Below are 25,873 nucleotides of genomic sequence, written 5' to 3'. Positions count from 1 at the left end.
AATCCTCAGCTGTCTCTTTTTATGCATTTGGTAAAGGGGTGTGCATGCTGGATTATCCTAAGCACGCCCCCCTAGGCTGCTATAGGCTAGAGTATCCACTCTGCCTTAACTGGAGGAGAAAACAGGGTGTCACCATGATGATGTGGGTTTATGAGTCAGAGAATCCTCCCCTTGGCTTTTGAACATGATATCTACTTTTAGTATAATGTATATTTACAATTTTGCAAACTTTATAACAATAACATATCTAGATCACACATTTTGTGTGGCAAATGCCCTTCCAAGCCCCGTCATTGTAGGATCTTGTGTGGGCTTTTGACAGAATTCTGCCCTTTTGGGCCGGAACACAATATCTAGTTTATCCAAAAATGTGCACAACTGTGCGCATTGCATATGGGCATAAGCGTGTGAAGTTTCATGCTCTTGACATAAATATATTTGTAGTAAAACCATAATTTTCACAGTTACTTCCCAGAACATAGCACAGAGTTCTGGCTCCTCTTCAAATGTGCAGCCAAAAATTAAGTTCAGAAGTCCGGGGTTTACATATTTTTTTTACAATTGTACACAGTAAATTATCAGTCTTTTTAGAAATATGCTTTTTGTCCATTATGAATCAACAAAAGTTTGTCTGTCCCTGCCTCCTTCTCCTTCTTGCAGCTCAGAAGCAATCTCCGCCCCCTTCCTTCTAGCAGAGGCCATTTACGATCCTTCCTGATTAGCATCTCCTTGCCTTAGAGGAAGTCCATTGTGCTGTTCCCACAGCAGCCCAAGTTCTCCTCCCCTCTTAATCATCACTTGGGTGTGAGTTCCTGGTCTAGAGAGCAGAAGAGAGGTGCCTGGCCCCTGTGGGGGAAGTTGTTCTACTAATTTTGGCTTGGAGTCAGGCTTAATTTAAATGCCATTTTGTTAAATTTTTTCTTGGTTTAAATAAACTTGTAATTTTAAAACAAGCAGCTAGAACACTGATTCCAGACTCTAAACCATGAAGTTTAAATAGTTACAACCTAGGTTACTCTTGATAACAGGTCACTTAGATTTCAGACATTAGACTGCGCCCAGATTTTGACAGATCCCACAGGCAGGCAGACTTGGGCTGCAGGTGTTTTGATGACCAATTCAGCTTTCCAGGGTATTGCATTTTCACAATGATTTCTTAAATTCAGTAAATGTGACACTCAGCAAGAAGATTGGATGTTTGTGGGTGTTTTCGACCAGCATTTTGTATTTTCAGCAACCAAGAAAAGATTTTAAATGCAAGATTTCGTATTTCTTTCAGCAAGCACTGCTTTTCATGCAGGCTCCATTTTTCCTTGTTCTGAAGCCCAGTGATATGTTTCAGGAGTGAGATCTCCATTCCACCACTGACAATATGCATGGTAGATTTGGCCATCTTTTTGTGCTTTGTAGAGCGTGATTTCCATAGGTTTTGGCGTGCATAGGGGTTTTGTGGCCATTTTGATGATTCTGGCACCATCAGGACACAGGGGTGCCGCAAAGCAGGCATAAGTGGGTTAATACATCCCACAGTAGTGTTGTGGTAAAACAAAAGTGGTACAAAAATCTGCCAGAAAGAAATCGGCAAATTTGCACTCTGCAAAAGTGAGTAAAACCGAGAAACCTGAGTGGATTTGTTTGAGGAAGTGGTATGATGCATTAAAAGAAAATTTAGAAAATGGAGATGTATACAATTACAGAGGATTTAGTAGAGGGGCAGGGAAAATATGAAAATATAATTTAGATGAGGGGTAGGTACATCCTTGAAATACGGTACGCCATCTTTTTGTGACTGCTTTTTATAGTGCATGACATAAAACGTAATTGTACAGCTGACGCGCGGAGATCCTATGCAGCTCTTGTCAGGTGGGATTTAACCCGTGACTTTATCATCAACATAATGGAGAAACATTTTTCTTCATGTGGATTTAAGTTACCAACATTAGAATTACGCCCTATTTTGTTTTGAGAAAGGCTCAAGTGCAGCTGAAACATGTGTAAACTGTATAGGGCACCGCAACATTTTCAGTTTTTTTAAAATCAACTCAATACAGATTTTCTGAAAAAAGATTTAACAAACAGTGTGGCACAGTTATTTTGTGTGGAAACCTTTCTTCTTGCACTTTAACCACAGAGGTAGGGTGTTGGTTCCTCCGCATTACCCCACATCAACGTGACACGTACCTACGGAAACAATATCAGGTCGCAGGCATAAAAAGTTTTACCCCGGTATGACCCCTCACTTTTTCAATATAAAACATATATAATTGCATGCCAGATTGAGCATAATAACATTGCAGAACTGTTTGGAAGCACCAATAGGAGGCAGCAGGAGATCACACTGAGTGGCTGTAGCTCTGCACACCATTATTTTATGGCATGAGAAAACACTTGCCCACATTGAAAAAGTCGGATGATGTCTGTAACTGAGTTTGTTTCCGTTTATTGTGGCCAGAGAAGGCCCTTGTTGCTTGGGTTGATGCTATTCTTTTAGGAAAAGAGTACATTCAGTGGCTGTAAATCAATGTGTCATCTATTTGTGTAGGAAATCCATATTGCTTATGGGCAAAAAGTTGTATTATTCTATGCAAAAGTCCACTCAATGCTTTCAACTGAGGAGGTGATCTTTGTGTGGCCAAAATAAAGTGGCGAGATAAAATGCATGCTGTATGTAATCGCAAATTCATATAGTTCTTTGTAGGAAGAAAAGGATTATATTCAGTGTCTATTACTCAGTGTGCCAACATTTTGGGGACAGTTAAAATACTTGTTTCTTTCAAATATATAATTCAAAGAATTATTTTTACGTAAAATAGTGGATCAGTGTCTGTAACTTAGTGTGTCATCTTTTTGTTCCCAGGGAAAATATTTGCTCACTTTATTGAAAAGTCTTTAATTATTTGGAGGCAAGAGGGTGCATTAAATGCCTTTAAGCATGTAATCATTTTGAAGCGAAAGAAAAAACATGTTGCTCTCATTGCAAAAAATCATATTCTTTGGATGAAGGAGGAGATTATATTCAGTGTCTGTGTAGGCGCAGCAACTTTTTGTGGTCAGGAAAAACATGCTTCATGTGAAGTCGTAAGTACAAACAATCTAAAATGATTTTAAGGCAAGTAAGCAAGAGAGGGGACTTGGTATCTACAGCTGGATGCATTGTCGTTTTGTGGCCATATAATAGGTTGCCTGCATAGAAAAGCCCTATAGTTCTTTAGTGGCACTGGTGTGCAATCAGCGGCTGCAATGGAGTGTGTCATCATTTTGTGCTTAGGGAAAATACTTGTTGCTGGTTTTGGAAAATGTAGAATAAGTTTCATCAAAGACCGTGCCTTGGTTCTAAAGATGTGGAAAACCGTGACAATAATTCCCATTTAAAAACAGGGATGTAGGAGTCCACCATCAAACTATCGGGCAATTGCTTTGTTAGACCCTTTGGGCAAAATCTTTGCTGCTTACCTATTAAAGAAACGTACTAATTGGGCCCTGAAGATCAGCCAGTTTGACCCAAGAAAAACTGGCTTTACGAAGAACATTGGCACAAATGTTAATCTCTTACTGCTAAACTGACTAAAACATGAAGCATTGGGTAAACATATCTGTACTCATGCGATCTTTATGGATTTACAATTAGCCTTTTACACCGTAAACTGCCAGAAACTTTGGGAAAAATGGGCAACGTGGATTTGACCAAAGGACATCATAGAACCCATCAAAGCTCTCTACTCCCAGACTTCGATCCAGGTGTGGTTATCACAACAAGGCATGATGTCAACAACAATCCCTACAATGAACAGCTTAAAGCAAGGCTGCCCCTTGGCAGAAACGCTATTCATTTTATACAAGTCAGACCTGGGATCGACTCAAGTATCGACAATTGAAGATGTGCCAATCCTTAATGCCAGCAAAATTCTATATATATTATATGCGGACGATATTGTCCTGCTTGATAAGACAAAAGTTGGGCTCCAAAAGAGACTGCTAGCACTAGTACAATACACACAGCAAAACAACTTAAAAATTAACTCCAAAAAAACACAAGTGATGGCACTGACACAGCGATCAAATCCTAAGAAGAAGTCTTTGTCGATATTTAGCAAAGGGGAAACACTGGTCCCAGTAAGAACAGTTAAGTATTTAGGCATTTGGGTGAATCAATCCGAAATAGTCAGGTTGGGTGGACCATCTAAAAATCAAATCCTTATCGCTAGTCCAATGAGGCCTAGCCATACATACAAAATACGGAAAATATTCTTTAAAACCAGTGATGACTTTTAACAGCCAAAAAGTTGTAGCCATCCTGACATGTGACAGTGAGACAGCATTGAATTTATCTCACCAAATCTGGACACAAATAGAAGCAATCTTCTGGAGGAAAATGTTGTTATTACCAGCCTCTTACCCAATGCCAAGAATCTTATACGAGCTGGCTCTAAAATCTCTGGAAACAGTAGTCAATTGGAGATACTTTGATCTATATAGGAAAACACTCATAAATGACAAGATTCCTCCAATTGACATTTTGCGTGACAAGCCGACATCGACAAATTATACTGCAATAAACACATGGAAAGAATCCTGCAGACAAATAATGGAGATCGCAGAAGTAACCAGAGGGACGCTAATCAATCGCCCACTTAAAGCAAAGATAAAAATCCAGCAAAACGATTGGATTATCACAATAACAAAACAAAAAAAATAGTACCAAATCGATATACACTCTAAAGTGGAAATAAGAGCGCTGAACCAATTGCTACAATATTTAACCTTGTTTATGGATCGGCATATGAGGGATATGTTCTTAAGATTGAGATTGAACGTTCTCTCGATGTGCAAATACCTGTTGTCTACAAAACAATTACCTGTTGAAGATGCCTTTTGTAGATTCTGTAACCAACGAGAACAAAGAGAAACCCTCTTTCATCTCATCATGGAGTGTACAGCACTAAAGGAGAAATGACAAATATATACTAATATGCTGCTACAAGAGGCGAGACAAATACTCTGTATGGAACGTTGGGCATATATTGTTCTAGGAAACGATAAAGTACTCATCTATAGAGTAATTCAATTCTGGGACTCAATTACATCTAGGAGTAAAGAACTACAAAATAAGAGAGACCAGAATAATTACATTGGATTTGAAAGGAATGGTCCACAGTGGATGATGATAATACGTTTTTTAAACTGTTTTGTGTAATTGTAAGATACCGTTTTGACATTTATAGAAGAATAATGTAAAGTCTGTGATCAAACTAAATCATTTAAAGAAAAAAATAAAAACAATAATAATTCTTTGGAGTTAGGAGAGTGAATTATGAAGTAAGTGAGTGTGTCATCTTTTTTGGCCTGAGTCAAAACATGCTGCTTGTGTAGAAAAGCTCTTTTGATTCTTTGGTAGCAGCCTGAGATTATATACACTGTCTGTAGTTCAGTACACTATATTTTTGTGGCCAGACCAAACACTTGTTTGATAAAAAGTTTTGAATAGAAAAATATTACAATTATTTTTTATGAAAGAGAGTGCCTTCACTGTCTCGGTCTATCATCTTTTTGGGCAAGAGAACATGCTTGCTAATTGAGTAGAAACAGTCTTATAATTCTTTGGAGGTAGAGAGGGATATTACATTGTTATGTTGAGTGGCTTTTATACAATGTTTGTGCAGTGCATACATGGCATATTTGTGCTGTCTCTAAGAGAGGGCGAGATCTTAGAAATAAGGAATAGATAATACCACCGAGGAAATTATAAGACACAAAACACACATGACTTCTCTTATTGCACTGAGGAGAAGCACATAACAGAATTGTTTAGAGGCAGCAACAGCCAAGAGGTTACATTATCTGGCTGTAACACATTGCATCTACTTGTTTTGGCAAGAAACAATACTTGTTGCTTGCATAGGAAATGTCTTATAATTCTTTGGAGGTAGGAGAATATTGCATTCAGTGGCTGTAAATCAATGTAAAATGTGAAATAACTATATTGAATGCCAACATGAATAGAGCACCGAAATGTGTCAAAGGTATGCATGCGGCTAGCAGGCATTATACATCAGTAACAGCAGTTGTTGTGTGCACCAGGGAGGCCAGATTGTTTGTGATAAATGAAAGGCACCAATGACCCATACAGTACCATATGATGTTTAAATGATAATATGGCATTCTCTGTTATTGTGGCAGGAGTTGGAGAAGCAAGAAGGAGATTCTGTCCTCTTTCTGTTGGGCAGAAGGGAGGGAGGTGCAGATTGCCACTACTGATGAGCCAGAACAAACCGCACACAATGCATTTCTAACCCCGCAAAGCATTTCTGCATGTTGTGATAATCATGAACGAGGTAAAGATTATGGCCCATTAGAGTGCACCTAGCAACGACACATTAATCTGAATACACTGATACCAAGGAGGTTGGAGAGCAATTTAATGCCATAGTTACACAGATGAGAGGAAAAGACAAAGCTACACCTCCACATGTTCATAGTTTCTTTCAGTTAAAATCTGTACGATTCAGTGTGGGATCCAGACAATCAACATCACAACCGCCACCTTCCCTGTCTGATGTGAATAGAAGACAACATTTTAGCCCACCGCAAAACTTCTGTGAACCAAAACACAAATCTGTATAATCTTGCCACGTGTACTCTGTGCAGGAACACTGTGTGAAGGGGAAGCCTGAGACCAATTTGGCTACCTCATCTTTCTAGTTCCACTTGATTCAACAAAAAGCACGTGCGCAATGAGCACACCATACCTCAACTGTAGCAATCCCCACAGCAGCCAATCACCATACTATCCCTAGCCTTTACTGTAATTCCAGAAAATGTTGCTCTTCGTAAAACACTGTGTGGGATACCCAGCCTGAGCTCCACTTCCCCAGTGATACCACTGTCCATGTGTCATGAAGGTATTTAAGCATCGAAAAAATATCACAAGCCACATGACAAAGCGTGATTGTTCACTGTAATGGTAATATTATCTATGTTACCTATTTTTGTCAAAACACTGTTTTCCTTTAGTTCGTGAGAAAAGCTGATCCCTGTTGGAAAGTTACCAGTCGACGTTACATTTCATATTCATATAAAGTTGCAGAATGGGATACATTTAGCAGTAGTATGGGCACTAGATTAGTTTGAGGGCCAAGCAACCCAGTTCACAATGGACTTGTGGGCTAGTAAACAGACGATTGACTAGATGGCCATAACCCAACACTAGGCTACCTTCCCTTGCCTGCCAGCCGAGAGGGGTCTGAATCTCTACAAAACGTCTGCCGCTAAGCCACTTTGTGCATGCAAGGATTTGAAGGTGGAGGATAACCGGCGTGGGGAAGGTAGTACTGCAGTGGCTAAAACCGCAATACCTACTGTTGGGCTTTATTGCAACTCACAGTGGGTCAAATTGATTCCCTATGAATTGACAACAACATTTGTGGTCCTTGCTATGCCCATGTCCATCACCTTGTAGTGACACATTTCAACAGCAGTTGCCAGGTTGGAAGGACATGATTGCCATGCCCAGAGGTTCAGCTCACACTTCAGATGGGATTACAGCATATTATATGTGCTGTTGTTAGGAGATATTTATGTGGCAACCATCGATGCAGGTAATTATTTCCCTCCCCGATCGAAAGCGCCACATCAATATTCCTTTTAGTGCATTCTAGCCCTGTCTGTGATTCATTTAGAACCACATAGGTCGCTCACCCCTGTACCACAAATAAGCCAAGAATCAGACATGTGTCCATTAAGAATATACATTTATTACAGAATAGGAGCATTTATATTTGCACACAATCACAGATCATGCTTCCTCACTCCGTGGCTTAAATGCTTTTCTTTCCTAATAAACTCTTTTACAAAAATTGAAAACACTAGTTGGTTCAGGATAACACAGATCAGCAACTTTTTAGCCCCATAAATATAAAGTCAAAACACGTTGCCCGGGGTACACTTTTAATTGCATGTACCGCCTTGAAACATGACAAGATAAGCTAGACACGCTACTTGATATGAAGTTTTCTTTAAATGATATGCAACACTTTGCTATTTGACAAAACAATTTCACACGTGCAACACTCTCTATTTTTGTTATCCCTCTGCACACTAGGCAATGCGAGCAGTATTGGAGCTCAACAGAATCTTTAAAACAAATCACTTTTTAGATGTATTTGGAGACCCTCTTCCTTCACCAGAATGCAATACCCAATCCCATTTCTATCAGGAGCCCCTGTCTCACTCTATGTAGAGTGTGCTTTCTAAATCAGGGACGTCACTTTATTAACTTTTTCAAGACACTTTTCTGCCCCAGCACAGAAACCCCGAGATTCAGTTTACATTCAGCACCCCTCTGCTTTAAGGCAGGGTCTGAGAAATGATGAACAGATGGGAATTTCGTTTTCTATGCAGCCCACCTTTTAGGGCATTTTGGGTTGGCAATCAGAAATAGGAGTACCCAATTATTTTACAGACTATGGTCCTCATTACAACTCTGGTGGTAGCCGTGCCGGCGATACCGGCAGGCTGCCGCCGGAGTTATGATTTTTTCCTGCACTTGGCTTCACGGAAACACTAGGAGATTACCATAGGACTCAATGGCAATGGGGATGACGGAATGGGGATGATGGAAGCACCAGCACCGTTAATAACGGTGCCGGTGCTTCCCAGAAAGTCTGCGGATGGCAGCCACCCGCAGACTCAGAGTGTGCCAGTCCGGTAGCAACAGTGCCATTAGGCTTACCGGCACTATTATTACCGGACCTGCATGCTCGTAATGAGGCCCTATATCTTCATTCACACTGGGAGTGATGTTGTTGAGTTTGAATTTTTCAACATAATCACCCCGTTTTAATTGGCTATGTGGGAATTAATTAAATAATTGTTTAGTACAAATACTAAGAATTTACTTCATGTGCCCACCGTGAAGGCAACATGAAGTAAGACACGGGCAACACTGATCTATTTTTCTTCTTTGTCAGGATTGAGAAAGGCCTAATTTGCCCTATGCTAAGGTGGGACTTCCCTGCCGAAAGAAAGTAAGGAATGTCTGTGTCATTAAGTTCATCTCAAAAGTCGATCTGTGTCCAAAACTTATACTTGCCCTGACAACCAAAGGTATACAATGTGTAGGGATGTAAGCAACAAAAGAAACAGGGTTCCAAACAAGTTCTGAGCTTCTTCCAGCTCCTGGCTTGTTTTCCAGCTTCCCCTTCCCCAAGTTCAAAACAGATCCAAAAAGGCCTCAGGGGTCCCTTCCTCAAGAGGTCAGCTCTTCCAGCTTCAAAACTATAATCAGTTCAAATCTTTTGGCTTTCAATAACAATTTCCAGTTTAACTTTGTAACCATCCAGGATTTGAAATAGTTCATACAGCTTGTTCTTTTCGTCAGTCACTTTGGCACTGGTTATACAATGCAACTTCTGTATCTTGGCTTTTTCTTGACTCTTTCCAAGTGGGAGTCGATTAGTCTAGGTGCACTTGTCGGTCCACGCGGTGCACCCTTTACAGATCACGCAACCAATAACACTTAGCACTTTTTTATGCTTATATGTCCTCTTTGAACTTTCTTGCCAACACAGGTTTTCTCTCCATGAAAATATGTCATTAACCAACATTAGATTATGTTTCTCCTAGGCAGTCTCTTGGCTTTGCCACAAAGTGTATTTCACACAACTCACTCTGTGTTGTTAATCCTTTTCCTCCACCTTGCTTTCACCTTGTCTATTTCACTTGGTTCATACATGCTCATCACTTCGCTTTCATTCATGTGCTGTTTTCATATACTTTTCATATCTTTCCTTCACTTTGGTAATCAATAATTCATAATGCAGGTCTGATAGCACAGTGAGTAGAGCGCTCGCTTTGACATCTGTGCAGAGCTTGCTGATGCAGGTGCCAATCCTGGCAGGGCCAAACTCAGCCTTTCATCCTTCCGAGGTTGATAAATGAGCACCACACACCGTGGGTAATAATAAGTAGCGCTCAGATGCCTGAGGGTTCGCAGCGCTATGTAAATGCTAAATTATTATTATTATTAAAAGTACTTTGCAGCTTTTTCGGTATTCAGAATGATTCAATTCGGTCTTCAAACATACTTAAAGTTTCAGTCCATTCAGCACTTTAAAATGCCCCTTTCCCGCCACCGCAGTGTCCCTGGTATGAGTGTTCCCTTTCTCACACTCACAGGTGTAAGGCCGCTCTTCTGGGTGTCTTCTTTCTTCTGTTCGGCTTCTCCCCGCTCTGCTTGGGCTTTTCAGGAGTTTTGGTGAGTAGCGCTCACTACATTCGAACTGCACTGCAGTGGCCTGTGGCAGTCTGGAGCCCTCAGTGTCCCACAGGTCTGGCTGTGGACACACAGCACAGGGGACTGTAGATGACTCAACCTTCTGGGACCCACTCAGGCCCTGGTGTCTCCCTCACCTTTCTGCAACTGACAGCGTCCTTTTCACCACCACTCTCCAGTCTGCTCCAGCTCTGCCAGCCACGTCCGTCTCTTCAGGCGGGATTCTCTCCTCTCCTCATGCTGGTCTCCCATTTTATACACCTGTTGCCCCTTAACAGGTTGCAGGTGTAATTCCTTTACCTGACTATAGTTGAATCTATTAGCGGGACATGCCTGACCATTCCAATGGTATTTCTCCATAGTCCTCTTCCTCGTCCCAGTACCAAAGTGGTGTGAATGAATGAAAGTGTCATAACTCTCAGTTGCCAGCTCCTCATCCCAGTCTTAAAGGGAAATTATTGCGGGACAGTTTGTGTGTATGAAAGAGTTAAAGGCTGACAATAATCTATGAAGGCAGAGGGAGGGTAGGGCCTATTCTTACAAGGGAAAGTGGGATACCATGTCTCGCCAAAAGACATCTTCTCCCTACTCCCCAAGATCCCTCCACTCAGGTGATTCTTTCTCGCATATCCACCCCCAGTGTTAGGATCCAAGAGCAATCGTCTTTTCCTGACCACCTAAGAGGACGATCCAGGGGAAGTAGATGGGAATATGTCCTTAGGATTCTGCACACCACCCAGTCAATAATAGGAAAACTATTCAATCAGATAGCACCCCCACACCCACAGACTTGGTTGGGTTGGGCAGATTCACTACTATAAATATCTATAGGTTTGCACTCTGGAACAAGGAAATCAAAGCTCAGGTAATTTTTCAGGTACAGGACAGGCACCATCAGAATCCAGCATCAGTCATGGATATTCTCCAGGTTCAATCCCTCTATTTTGCCGCTCCTTGGTCATAGATCCCAACCTATTTTAGTCCTTTCTAGGCCTCGTCTAGCAATTCTGGTCAGCAGATCCAACTCAGATCAGGCAGTCCTCTCTCTGACTCCCATTGTGCTACTCCTTATAAACCTATAATCACATCCCCAATTATAAAAAATTAGCCAGCTTATTAGCTCTTATTTGGGATTGGACTATGATTCTCCATTCCCTTAAACCAGGACTGGCCCCTTTCCTTTTGATTGGACCCTTCAGTTGCCAAGCCCAAATTCAGTAAGTGATCAGTACAACCCCCTGAATTTCCATTTACAGACATTTGAGTTTTACATTTAAAAATAAAAAACTATGACATGACTAATATTTTTCCTTTATAGTTAAGCATAACAAAATATATTACACGGCCACGGCAGTGGCCGTGTAGTTATGGTTAAATTGGTGTTTCCATAGGAATAGCACTTTTTGGGCGTCTTACAACTTTGCTCCCCCTGGATGAATCCTCACCAAACTTTGCAAAAAAAGCATTTTTTGGGCCACTCTGAATTGTTCTGCAAAGTTTGGTGATGTTTGGTCCGGGGGGAAAAGTTATAGGGGGGTTCCCAAAACTTCTTTTTTTCCCATAGAGTGAATGGGGGAAAAAGTTTGTGCACGCCCAAAGGCCAAACCGCTGGACGGATTTTCACCAAATATGCGACAGGAGGAGGACCTTGGTCCCGAAAGCGTGCTTTCGTAAATTTGATGCCAATCCGTCCAGTAGTTTTCTTTAAAACAACCAAAAAGTTTGTCTCAAAAAATTAGTGATATCTATGTCCACTCCGCGGTCACACTTCCCTGTTAGCTCCGCGGACAAGATACCAATTGGCTAAGAGGCTCACGTCATGACCGTGGACATGCAACATGTCCTCCGATTGGCTGCAGTGAGGCGTGATGTGCGTCAGATTGTTTGGATGCGCCGGCATCTTGGATCCGCCGACAGCCTGGCCCCGACCAGAGGCGAAATGCTGTTTTGGGGAGTGTTTTGGTGTGTCACAGTGCTTGGGCAGGTTCACAGAGTAGGAGATGGGTGAACTACTGTATTTGTTTAGGCAGCAGGTGCTAATGATGTCTTCTCCATGCTCGCGCTGTCCGGGAAGTTTGTAATTACTGAAAATGAGGGGTCTCATAAGGATAGTACTTCCATCCGTGCTGTGCGCAGGCAAGTTGAAAGTTTTCTAAGGACACACGTGGTGTTAGCGAATGTTAAAATTGACTACACGCCGCAGTTAAAATGTTTGTTTCTATGGGTGTAGTACTGAATTATAAGCTGCCATGGGTGTGATATGCTGCAGTGGTTGTGGGCAGGGCCTAGAGTCTTGGGTGCATGGTCGTAGGCCGTAGGCCGTAGGCCATAGTTATAAGCCACTGAAGTTATAAGCCAATATGGTTTTTATATAGTGCACGCCCATAGATTCTAATATATATGCCATACACCCAGGACTCTAGGCTCTGGCCACAACTACTTCAGCAGATCACAGCTATAGATACACCCATAGTATTGAACATCGATCAGGTGGTTGTGGGAAGGGCTAAGAGTCCTAGGTGCAAATTGAGTATGTGCTGCAGTTAAAATGTTTCATTCTATGGGTGTGGTAATTACTTTTTAGCCACCCTGGTTGTGATATGCTGCGGTGGTTGTGGCCAGGGCCTAGAGCCTTGGGTGCATGGCCAAAGGCCATGCACCCAAGAACAAAGTTGTAAGTAGTGAAGTTATAAGGCACAGTGGGTGTGATATGCTGTAGTGGTTGTGGACAGGACTTACAGTCTTGGGTGCATGAGCTGTGAAGTTATAAGCCAGCATGGGTTTTATATAATGTGGTGGTTGTGGCCAGGATGTAGAGTCTTGGGTGCATGGCCAAAGGCCTGCACCCAAGACCAAAGTTGTCAGTACTGAATTTATAAGCCGCAATGGGTGTAATATGCTGCAGTGGTTGTGGCTAGGACCTAGAGTGTTGGGTGCATGGCCGAAGGCCATGCTCCCAAAACTGAAGTTATAAGCACTGAAGTTATAAGCCAGCATGGGTGTGCTGTGGTGCGATGGTTGTGTGCACGACCTAGAGTCTTAGGTGCATGGCCAGAGGCCATGCACCTAAGACCAAAGTTGTAAGCAGTGAAGTTATAAGAAACCATGGTTTTGATATGCTGCGGTGGTTGTGGGTAGGACCTAGAGTCTTGGTTGCATGGCCTCAGGGTGTAGGCTGTAGGTTATACATCCAAGCCTCTAGGCTCTGCCCACAGCCACTGCACCATATTACAACCATAGATCATACGTATAGATTTGAATATGTAAGAAATGTGTGAAATTATACTTACTGTTTAATTTGTTGAGATTGCATATATTTCTTACATGACTTTAGTACTTGGAGAAAATATTCCTTTTCAATTTCTGTGATAAAAGAAAAGAGCATGTTAATGCTTGTATTTTATAAAGACTTATTACATTGTATAATAGACAGTTTAGCTTTTTTTACCCTCATATTTACTTCACAAACCAGTGTACTGTGCATTTTGCTCAGTTTCTGTGTTTGATTTTCAAATCATTGGGTCTGGGGGGAAAAAATCCTTGTTGGATTAAAAAAAAAAAACTTTCTTTGCTATGCTACAAACGATTTCTTTGTTTCCTTTGAGTGGTCACTTGTTATTTCTGATTAATGTTCTATATGTTGGCTTTTTGCAGATTTCTTAAACAGTTAGCTACCTGTTAGCGTATTTTAACTGTGTATTTTTTGTTGCAAATCAGTGGTATTGATTTATCTGTGTGGTTGTTGTACAATGTTGGGCAGTTAGATACCTGTTGGCGTATTCTAACTGTTTACAGTTTTTTAATTGAATTTTTGTTAATGTTGAAGTATACATTAGTTATTAAATTTTGGCTTTAAGAAGATTAAATAAGCGTTTGTAAGATTTGCTGGTAATCTCTGCTTTAGAGTAGTGCTACTATCATTACATTCAAACCATCCACTTTTCTTTTTAATATATGCAGTGTAGTGACCTGCATTTGTTGTTGTTCCTGCGTGGTAGATTATACCTATTGTTGTGAAGGTTTTCTTACCAAATGACACTTGACTGTGTGTGAATCCAGTCAGCTTGCTGTTGTTTTTGGTACCATCTGCATTGTAACGTAGAAGCATTAGTATTATGTAGTTACTATGTGTTTGTATCTATAAGGTGGAGCGATTATCTGAATTGCAGATAGTACATAATTTGCCATGGTTTGCATTTTGTAGAAGTTGCTGAAATGGAATGGATTCACAATTAGGTATGGATACATATACAAATTGCTTGTTAAGGATTTGTTCCTGTGTCATATTGTTACAGAGAGTATGAAATGTGGAAGATTTCATTTATAGGTATGTTTTTTGTAGTAAGTACATTAGAAATGCTTGTGGATCTTCTTGTGAGTTTATAGTGAACCTCACCAATCCAGCACAGTAGTCCAATTCTTGTCTTATTCCGTGAACACTATACGTGTTGTCAGGATTGTTTGTTGCGTTTCTATGAAGGACTAACATTTGCAAACACAATTGGTCTGTACTGTGTAAGTAAATGTTGTTAACAATTGGTGGCAATTGAAATAGAATATTAATTGCTACATTTGCGTAGCAACTTACACCAGTTACATTTGAAAATTTGAATGGACCAGATAGTTCTGTGTCCGAGTGATTTTTTCGGAGTTTGTGTTCCTTTTTTGAAGAAGTACCTGATTTACTTTCACTAGAAGGTTCTTCTTTGCTTGTGGTAATTGTTGATGTATTAGCTTCTTTTGATTTCTTTGAAGGATTTGCAGTCAGATCCTGTTGCATTTCTGTTTCAATTATTTTTCTTTTACAACATTTTCCTTTTTCTGGAACAGGATATGATTTCCGATGGGGGGGTGTACAGTGAATGCAGTCTATTGTATTCTAAAATGCAAGGAATATCAGAGCTCACTTTACTTGCATCAGAGTTGATTAGAAATAGACTGTCAAGTGTACGTAAGCGTGATAGTGCTACGTAGCTCATGCCTTCTTTAAAGACTGTGCTTCCAATATCTATCAACGCTTTGTCTAGGGTAAAACCTTGGGATCTATGAATGGTTACCGCATATGCAAGAGTTAGAGAAAATTGTTCTCTACATATATACATGTCCTTGAAGAGAAGGAATCGAGCTGTTGAGTGCCCTATCCTTTTTACTTCGGAAAGTATGTCAAAGAGAATATTGACAAACTGAATGTTGTTGTCATGTGGGTATGTTTGAAAGCCAACAACTGTACCCAGTGCCCCATTAACTAGTCCTTGCTCCAGATCAAGGTTACGTTTAAGCATTACTCTACAATTTCAGGACAATTTTAATATTTTTTCCAACCCAGCTGTGTTGGAGATTGATTTTTCTAAGATATTTAGTTTTGTTGTGGCTTGCTGACACATGGGCAGTGTCATACCATGTACGTCCATTTTGTCTGTGGAGCAAATTTCAATTATTGGTTGCATTTCTTTTTTTAACATTGTTGCATTGAATTTGGAACAGCTTGCAAGAGTTGTCATTAAGGCCATACAATTGACATTTTTGTGTGCTAATTGTTCCATAACATCAGTAGCACTTGCGTTATCGCCATAAAGTGCATGGATGTGCGGGTTTTTCAATATCGCTTGTGCTTCTTGACATAGAACACCAATTCTAATACTTTTTAAAATGTTGGCGTAAGTGAGGTCTGCAGATTGACGCATGTTTTCTGTTAATTCTCTGTATTGGAAATGTTGCCAAAGGTTGACATTTCCTATACTGCCAACAGTTTTACGGCAGAGTTTGTGTCCTAAGGTTTTAAAAATAGGTTCACCTTTCACTGGTGTCAATTGTAGAAGATCTCCGAAAACGATAATGTGTTTTCCTGCAAAGAGGTCTTCGTACTTTGTTTTAAGTACTTCTTGCAATCTGAGGTGAATCAAAGCCAACATTAGGTTCGAGACCATGCTCACTTCATTTATTAGTAGCATTTTCATTTGTTTTAATACTCTGCGTAGTTCCATTGCGGCTTCTGTAGAAAGTTTATAATAGTCTAATTTGTTTTGGTGTTCTACTGGAAGGAGTAGTAATCGGTGTAATGTCACACCGCCTATGTTGTAGGCAGCTAAACCTGTGGGGGCAGCTACAACAGCTGACAGTTTGTTGTTTGTCAATTGTTGAAGGAACTTATTGATGATTTTGATTAAGAATGTTTTGCCTGAACCAGCTTCCCCATTGACGTACAGCAGAATAGGTTTGTAATTTTAGCAGGTACATTCTTTATTTTCGTGCTGTACACCATGTGTAATTTCTTTTGTTACTTCTTCAAAAATGATGCGCTGGTCTTTGTTGAGTTTTGATTGTAGTACAGTTAAGTCTTCTATATCTTTTTCATAGTGACACATGGTGTTTTCCACTTCTGTCATAGCTAATTCTGACTCATTTGCAATTAGTGGCTATTCTAGTGGTTCTTGACTTCCTGTTATAGAAGGTTGACTACTGTCGGAAGTGTCCTTATCTAGTTGGGCCTGCAGTTCTTCTTTGTGTTGCTGTTCATTGTGCAACACTGTTTTGTGCTGCGTAATGTTCACATCGGTGATAGTGCTTTCATTTGCTTTGAAAGCCTCTTCATAGCAGTCATAGTTATCTAGTATCTCTTCCTCTTTTCTCCATGGTTTGAAAAATTGTAGCAGCGACATGTAATATAGTTCTTTCTGTTGAGGAGTTTTTAATGACAATTTGACATGATTAATTAAGCTTTGTTTGGTAAGTTTCACTAAGCTGCCTTCAACATCTTTCACTCTATATCTTCCTTTGCTTTCATCGGGTTTTATATTATTTTTGTATGCAAAGTTTTGGGCTATGTGGTATAGACACATGGTTTCCAAAGTGGTACATCTGTTCAGGTAGTATGTGTCTTTTAAATTGTTCTTTAAAATGTCTTGGCTATTGGGATCATTTTTGGCTATTGTTTCTATGTTCTCATATGATTTGAGAACTCTTTTTCTAGATTTAGCAGGTCCAAGAGTTAGCCATACTATATTTTCAGATTTTCCATACAAAGCAGTATGTGTTAAATGATCTGCAGCTTCATAGGCACCACATTCTCCATGAGAGAGCACTTTTATGCCTAAACTGTACAATTTCTGAGATAGTGTTTTGTTTGATGATAGGTCATTCCAGAGGTCTTGCAACTCTGTTTTTTCTGCTTTTGTTAAGTAGTCTGTAACATATCGTGCAACTGCAGTGGAATTGTCTGTAATGTACTGCACGTCTATGTTTGCATTCCATAAGAGGGCAATGATTGCATTGCAATCATTGATATATTTTGATTCTTCTGTTCTTTTTATGTAATACGTGTTCTTAGGTGATTTACCTTTAATACTATGTCGAAATGAAGACATGAAGTTGTTCACTTCACCTGTTTCTGTAACTGGTCTAGGGAAACCAAAGCAGCATTTGGTGTAGTATTTCCCTTTGCTTTTGTATTTGCGACAACAATATTTGCCACATTTGTGTCTTTGAAATTGTACAATTTATCCATGAAGGTCACTATGTGTCTTTTGTGAAGGGATTTCACAAGTGACATATTTTTGGATGAACTGTAAAACAGGGGCATCACTGTCACAACCAAATTTAGGTGCATCTTTAATCCATAAAAGCATGTGGATATGTGGTGCTCCTCTGGCTTGGTATTCTTTTCTCCAAAATAAAATTGTTGCACTTCTCCATTTATTACAAATAAAGTGTAGCATAGCAATGAAACGATGGTGGAAATATCTTGAAACATTAACAGGATCTAGAGTGCAATGGATGAATTGTATAATGGTCTAAAAGAGTGGATACTGCAGCAGGATCCAGAAGTTCAAATTGACCAGTTTCCGATGACTCTTGAATTATTTCAGTTGTTTCTCTTAAGCTTTCTTTAATATTTATGTCTTTGTAGTATTCATTATTGTATTTCAGATATTGCAAGGCTTGTCTAACTTTATGTAAGTCCACGAGTTGTTGCCAAATTCTTTTGTTTTGTCATTTGTTGGTGCACCATTTACTAAGACAATTAAAGAATGGTCTATTGGACGTTGCACTCCTAGAGTGTGCACATTTTCTGTCAGATCTAATTGTAAATAAACTACTTTGCCACAAATGCCTTGTTATTGCAGGGGTTTTGGTAGTGGGAATAATTCCAAATTATTTGTGATAGCACGTGAAGGAGTTTGGTTGTTGTCAATGTTTGTAGTGCAGTAACTGCAACATATTAGGGGTTCACTTATTTGGTATTTGTTTTCTGCTAAAAGGTACAGAGCTAATTCAAACCATTTGGAATCTTCATTGTCTTCTATTTTGTATGTTACGTCCATAGTTTTTGTGTTACTGCGGCAACACACACACACCTGGTTTGGTACTTCAGCGGATGCACGTTTACATTTTAGTATTTCTTTTTTGTATGTGTGTAATAGAAGGTTGCCATGTGCAGAATTGTTGCTAGTCTGTTCTAAAACTATTGCATTTTGTAGGTGGATTTCACTTCTAAAATATTTTCTCTTGATACGGTTGATTTCTTCTTGTAGGTATTTGGGTGTACCATGCAGAAGAGTGTTATTTAAATTGGCTAGTTCTAAAGCTGGACTTTTAGCATACTACTGTTTATACACTAGATTTCTTACATTTGAATAATGTGTTGATATCATTTTGATATCATAGAAGGTTCTTTTGCAAAAAGGTCCTGAAATGCAAGCTAATGAATGTCATTGTAGTCCTGTGTATTTGCGCACTGGACAGGTATCCATATTTTGCAGCACTTTCATTTTGATTTTGTCTTTACCTTACACATACTGATTGAGGAACTGGCATAAAGATTTGAATGATTTGTTAGGAATGTTACACATTGACGTGCACGGCCATTTGTATACTGGACGGTCTGGTTCAGTCAAATGGAGAGGTAATTTTGAGTTTTCTGGGGGAACTTTGGTAAGCAGTGTTTCTTGTTCCATGATGGTATTATTGATTTTTTTCATATCCTCGTAAACTGCTATGGATGGCAATTGTGTTTGTTTGATTTTGTTTGTATGCTTCTTCATTAAAATATGGTTCTGTGGTCGTGGTGTGGCTCCATTCACCTCCGCAAATATTTAAGAAGTTATTTTTGTTGACATTCCGTTTATTGAGAAGTTTCTTTTGTAGTTTAGTACTTAGTTTTGTTAGTGGTTTCATCCTGTTTATAACAAAAATAAATAACTTCCTTTTGAGAAGGATTGCACTGTCTACGAGAGCTTCTAGGATTCATTTTCTATGATACATTTTAAGGGTTGTGGATGATTTCACTCCTCTTCTTATTAGATTCTGAAGGACTCTGTGGCGGAACATTTTTGCTAAAATACTTTTTTTTACTATGGTTTCGTGCTACTATATCAGGATTTATAAGAGCAGTGTTAACAGTAGTGGTAGCTGAATTTTTGTTAAGCATTTTGTGTTTCGTGCCACATTTTGATAGAGGAGGCAACGTTTTTGTAGTTGAAGATTCATTTGTTTCGCTAAATGACTGCATTAACTGTTTTGTTTTACGTTTTGTACAAACTCTGGTCGAGATGGATGCTTACTGTGGACACTTTTATTTTCATTTGCTCTATTTCTGCGTTCCTTTCTACAGACTTGCTTTTTGGAGGCATTCTTTGGGGTCTTTTGAAAAAAAAGAAGGTATGGGTTGGTCTGTTTTACAATGTATGCGTGCTGCGTGCATGCGTGTATGAGTTTGATGGGGAAGATGTATGTGGTGGTTGTGAATGTGCATTGGGCAGTTACAATGAGCTGGGAAGGCTATTCTTCTGTTTTTATGTTACTACACTGCGGTTCAGGTGAGAGTAAAAAGTGAGCTAGTGGTGACGAGAAGCATTAATAGTAAAGGTAATGGTATAAAAGTAAAACAGTTCTTTTTTTTCTAGTACTAACATTCTAAGGGATGAGTATGATATTTGTGTTGCAAAAAAACTGAGATTTGTGTGCCATTCTGCCTGCTAATCTCTGTTTAATAAATGGGGATTTGTGGGCAGAATGGTTCAGAAATCGATGTTGTTTTTGGTGCGCAAATTACATACATAACCCACACAATCTCTTTGAGGAAGAGTAGGAATATAAAGGTAGTTTTGTAATGACTTTTATTGTGCAATGACCAGGTTTCTTCGGATATGTTGTTTGTCGTGTAGAAGCTATTGATTTTCAGGAGAGTGGTCTTCACTGCAATTGTAAAAGGAAGAAGTTAGTAACTTCCTGTGTTTATAGCATTGATATTAATGTACACATTCATTTTTCAGCTTTTGTGGAAGTATTCTCGTTTGATATCTCGACACAGTGTATGCGTGCATTTCATTTGACTATGTGCAGCCTTTATATGTTACTTGAAATATGTTAGTTGAACCTGCTTCGCAAATGAGTACAATTTTAAGTTCATGAAATTCCCTAGTTTTTCTGCAGCTGTGTTGCAGATAGCAGAGAGGTTTGGAAGTGATAGGTTATTACAGTAGATGGGAAAAATTTGAATACTTTCATATTATAAGTAGGAATGCGAAAAATCGGGAGCACCCGAGAGGGAGATGTGACCACAGCAATCAAGAACGTTTATTTTTCTTGTACGATCACATTGGAAGTAGCATTAATTTAGGCAGAAGACAGTAAAAAATTGTGACATTTTTTAATGAGAAATTGAGTTTTGCGCGTAAATCGGGAGGGTTGGCACCTATGTATAGGCTATGTGGGAGATAGTAAGAAGTAGTGCGATTTTTAATGACAAATCGGAAGTCTCGCGCTTAACGCGGGAGCGTTGGCATGTATGTATTGGCTATGCAGATTGCGTAGCATTACTTTTTTTATATGGATTCAGAAGCGTTGTACATGTACTCTGAATAAAATATGCATACCTGTACTTTGTAATCATGCATGTGGATATGCATGGAGCTGTAAGTAGAAATCCTTGAAACTTGCACAGTACTTTTTGTAGTCAGTGCTTTGCAATGATATGAGAGTTGTATTCAGAGTGATCAACAGTACATTTGAAGTGCGGAACTCTGATGATGGAGTTAAATGTAGAGGTCTTGGATGTGAATGGTGGATGGTTGTGTGACTGCTTAGCTGTGTCCAATGAGGGAATGGATTTGCGAGTGATGTGGAAATGGTAGAAGGGCTGGCTAAGAGTTACGTGCCGCACGGACACCACGCTTGTCCGCGGGTAGGGCGTGCCACATACAGGGTTTCCCAGAAAATCCAGTATGGAAAGGGAACTGTAAGGATCAGCCAATCAGATGTTGCCATTGTTCATTTGCATAGAAAGAGAGTGTGTGTAGTGAAGATGGCAGAGGTGGAGACAGTCAGGGTGTTGCTGCTCAGAGATATTTTTGTCCATGGTTTACAGCACTATTCTGAATGTAGGCATGTGGCAAACAATTTCGATGTAAGAGGATTGGAGGTGGTTTGGAGCGCTGCGACGGATTGCAATGTAGAGGCAATTCTCCAAGTTTTCAGAGATATGCGTAGGATGAACAGTCCCCATGTGGTAGTTTTGCACTATGGTGCTTTCCTTTTGGGCTACGTGAGTTCACCTACTTTGTTGGAAGATTTGGAACAGTTGGTTCAAGCAGTCATCAACATCTTTCCATCTGCTAAAGTAATTTTTTCTGGCTTACTCCCTCGAGCAAAATGGGACAACAGCTCTGTTTTTTGTCCTGATCAAAGTATTGCTAGGTGTGCCATCAATCGGGGCATGCGTGCTTTCATGTTAAGAGCTGGTATGTTTTTCTGCAGCCACGAGAACATTGTTTCCAGTAATGCGGCTTATTTTGAAGCAGATGGTGTTTCTTTATCATTTTTGGGAAATGCCATGTTCTTTTGGAATGTAAGGCTTGCATTGGATTGGAGAAGGTTATGTAATGATTGTAGGAGTAAACTAAGAAGAAAAAAAAACTTAGAAAATACAAAATAACAGGTGTCTGTCAGGCATCTACAAAAAAACGAGAAAAAAACGGCTCTTTTCAGAGCCCACCTTAAAGGGGAACACTATTTAAATGTACAGTCGTCACGCTCACATCCTCTACATGTCCGCGGACATGGCGGTAGTCTGCAGGCAGCGCGTACTACATACAGGGATTTTGGGGTGAAGAGGCATGCAAATGAGAATGAGCGGAGCTAGGGATTGGTCATTTAAGTTCAGTGGGTGTGTTGTGAACAGAGAGATTTAGTGAGAACGTCTTTTCCCTGAGAGGACAACAGACAGCTATGGCTGTGTGTGCTCAAAAACATATTATCTGGATTTGGGAGGCTCATGGATACATTGGTTGAAGGTACATGCAGAACGTTGCAGTAAATCTGCAGATCGTGGATACCCTCATGTGGAAGTGCACTAGCATGGAGTGCATGGAATGAAGTGGCTGGACTTGGTACCTCTCTGTGCTACTTTACAGACAGAGCGTCATCCTGATATAATTATCATTCATTGTGGAGGAAACAGTTTAGGGCATATGTCTGGAATTTCTTTGCAATTTGCAATGAAGGAAGGACTTGAGAAGGTCATGGACATGTTTCCAAATTGCCACGTAATTTTGTTTTCATGTATTGCACAAAGACAAATGTGGCTGCGTTCTTCTCTATATGGTCCACAAATGGAGAAAGCGAGGCGCAATTTCAATAAGGCTGTTTGTACCTTTCTAAGAGATGTCGGCATGTCCTCTTTCCACAATGAAAATATTATGTTTCGTAGCACATTCATTTTTCGCAGAGATGGAGTCCATCTTACATATGCTGGCAATCAGATTTTTCTTCACAATGTACAAAATGCATTGCAACCTTTTTTGCCACTATAGTCACCTATTTTGCAATACATGTTGAGGAATCTAAGTTTTTCAAACACACACAACACCACCAAAAGGCTCTCTTCAGAGCCATCACTTACTCCCAGAGAAAAGTGCATTGGTTTTGCTATGGTTGCACCTTAAAGTTTTGTCTGTCCTAGGGCTGTCCGCTGACTTTTTTAAAAAATGCACGGAGGCCTAGACCATCTACTTGATAGTTACATTTTACACTGAGAAAGGCAGCTCTGAAAAGAGCCTTTCTTTTAAATTTGTGTTGCTTTATATTTTTTTGAATTTTTTACACACAACACACTATGAGAGGAGGGGAAAGGAGGGACACCAACCACGGGGATAAGAAAGGGCAGGAGGAGAGAGAAAGATATAGGGTGTGCCTTATTTAGGTAGGTAGCACTTCTTCTGGTGTTCCTTGACCATAGTCTCAAAAGCACTTCGAAGACTCTCCCCCCTACAGAGTACTGCATCGCAGTACATACACAATATTGTGACCTTCGAAAGGTAAGGGTCAACAGCATCTTTGATGTCATCTTTGATGTCCTGGGTGTTAGTATTAGCAGTGCACAGTGGTGGCGTGAGTTATGGTTGCTTAGCTTACCATAAGTGGCGAATTTCAAGGGTTTTTCGGTTTTACTTGGAACCAAAAAGTCCCGTTAACAACGTTTTTTTAACTGAATTTCACAGGTTTTTAGTAGAGCAACGTAACCATAACGTCCCGTTAACAACGTTTTTTTACTGAATATATATATATATATTACATATATGAAAAGCAAGACTGCGAGAACTGCAGCACTCCTCCCGTTGGTTTTACAATAAACACAGACTCCTGGATGCTCTATTCAAAGTCCTTTAGTACTAGATCAGTGTTCAAGGATGGACAGAATAGTGACAACTACGCTTTTCACTCTTGCACGCTTTGTCAGATTGTGTGGATCAGTGTATGTGGCGGTTTGTTTAGATACATTTTTAGAGTGCATTTTCCATTTTGATTATCTGGCGTGTGTCATGATAGTTTGATTGGATAATGCCGTCCACCATGTTGGGATGTGACTTCATTGAAAAACAATTGGTTATCCCGCATTGTTTTCAGACTGTGTTTGGCATGAATGCCTGTCTGCATTGCAATGTGTGAGTCAGTAAGTTTGCAAATATGATCGGTTTGCAGTCCAAGTGGACGCAAGTTTGCAAATTTATGTATGGACCATCTTAGCTGTATATAATCGAACTGTGCTGGCAACATTTATATAGTATATGGTTTGCCATGTTGATTAACATGCCTCTCTTAAAATAAAATGCATAATGCCATTGGCTATACCCCACACTTGTATTGGCTCATAAATATACATTAATTATTTGATGTCATTGAAGCAAAAGTGCTTTGTGCGGAATTAGGCAGGTGTAGCCTGAGAATCCCTGTGACTTGAAATTGGGGTACATATTTTCATGACCACATTGTTTAGGAATTGCTTAGTAAAGTGAAAAGTGCATATTGTAAACCCTGTGTCCAGAATTCTGTGTTAGAATTCATAGGATTCAGCGACCCTGCAAATAGTTATGTAATAAAGTGCATAGTGCGTGATGTGTGCAATATTACGCGATTCAAACTCATAAACATGCATATATTATCAGCAGCATAGAAAGACATTGTAAACATGAAGTGCATGGTTACACAATTCAGACTCATGAACATGCATTAATTATTTGCAATATTAAATGATATATAGTGCATAGTGTATCAAGCTGTAAAACATATCACTAAAGTGCATATTTATTAAAACAGTGTTGCTCGATATTATTGAAGCAAGGGGCATTGTACATAATTATAACAGATATAATCTGAAAATCCATAGGACAGTGTCACTGAAAAACTGTGTCATGCCATTGAGGTGCTTATGGTCATGACTGCATTGATTGGGATTTGCTTAATAAAGTGCATAGTGCATATTGTATGCCCTGTGTCCCAAATGTTAAATTGAGATATTTTGCACTTGGCGACCTTGCCTATTGTATATAGTAAAGCACATAGTACATGATACTTGAAATATTTCACAATTCAGGCCCGGGTGCGTTGGAGTTATAGGCAGCTCATGTGTGGCAGTGCTAGATCATAGGGTTTGAAGACTGAGTTTGTATTGCCTAAGAATTATAATGAATCAAAAATGGAAAATGCTGCTCTTGCTGATCCTCTGCGTGCTTTTATTACATAATTTATTTGTGTGGTAAAAATGACAGTAATAATTCAAATCAACCTAATAATTCACTGTTATTTCTATACAGTTTTATTTGTAAAGTGCATAGAATTTCAAAATTGTCCAGTTGTTTCATGGTGGTGACTCATCTAGTTGTTACATCAGTTGCCTACAAAAGTGTACAGTTCCTCGTCCTTGTTATACCCATTGGGGGTCTTGATGTTGTAGTCTATGATATACTGGCCTTTACATTGTCTCAGTCTTTGCTCTCTGTTGCCTCGTCTTGGTTGTTGAGATAAAGGGCCTGATTCACAGAGCGTTTTCCAATGGGACTGCGCCATTATAAAATGCTTCTGTGAATTAGGCCCATAGTGTCTATGCCAAAGTATATGAACGAAGAAATAGCACCTCTATGTGCTTTGTCAAAGTTATTAGCAAGGGGAGACACTAGATCAGGTTTATTTATAGCCCTCAATGTTGAAGTATTCGTATTTTAACGAATTTCGTGCTGCCTATGCAACATAGTTTGCAACTGTAGGAGATCAAATATATGACAAATTTAGTCGAATATGTAATACATTTCTTGATTTTGATATCCTGTC

General features: G+C 39.7%; 1 protein-coding gene across 2 annotated transcripts in view; it reads left to right on the top strand.

The window, feature by feature from the left end:
- Nucleotides 1-25,873, top strand: part of LOC138488902 (sodium channel protein type 2 subunit alpha-like) — a 1,546,115-nt gene that overhangs the window by 5,750 nt on the left and 1,514,492 nt on the right. The gene's annotated exons all lie outside the window — the stretch shown is intronic.

This window comes from Ambystoma mexicanum, chromosome 9 (genome assembly GCF_040938575.1).
Source record: "Ambystoma mexicanum isolate Mex_15411 chromosome 9, UKY_AmexF1_1, whole genome shotgun sequence".
Lineage (NCBI taxonomy): Eukaryota > Metazoa > Chordata > Amphibia > Caudata > Ambystomatidae > Ambystoma > Ambystoma mexicanum.
Note: the sequence above shows the minus strand (reverse complement) of the source record. Positions and strands in the feature narration are given on the sequence as shown.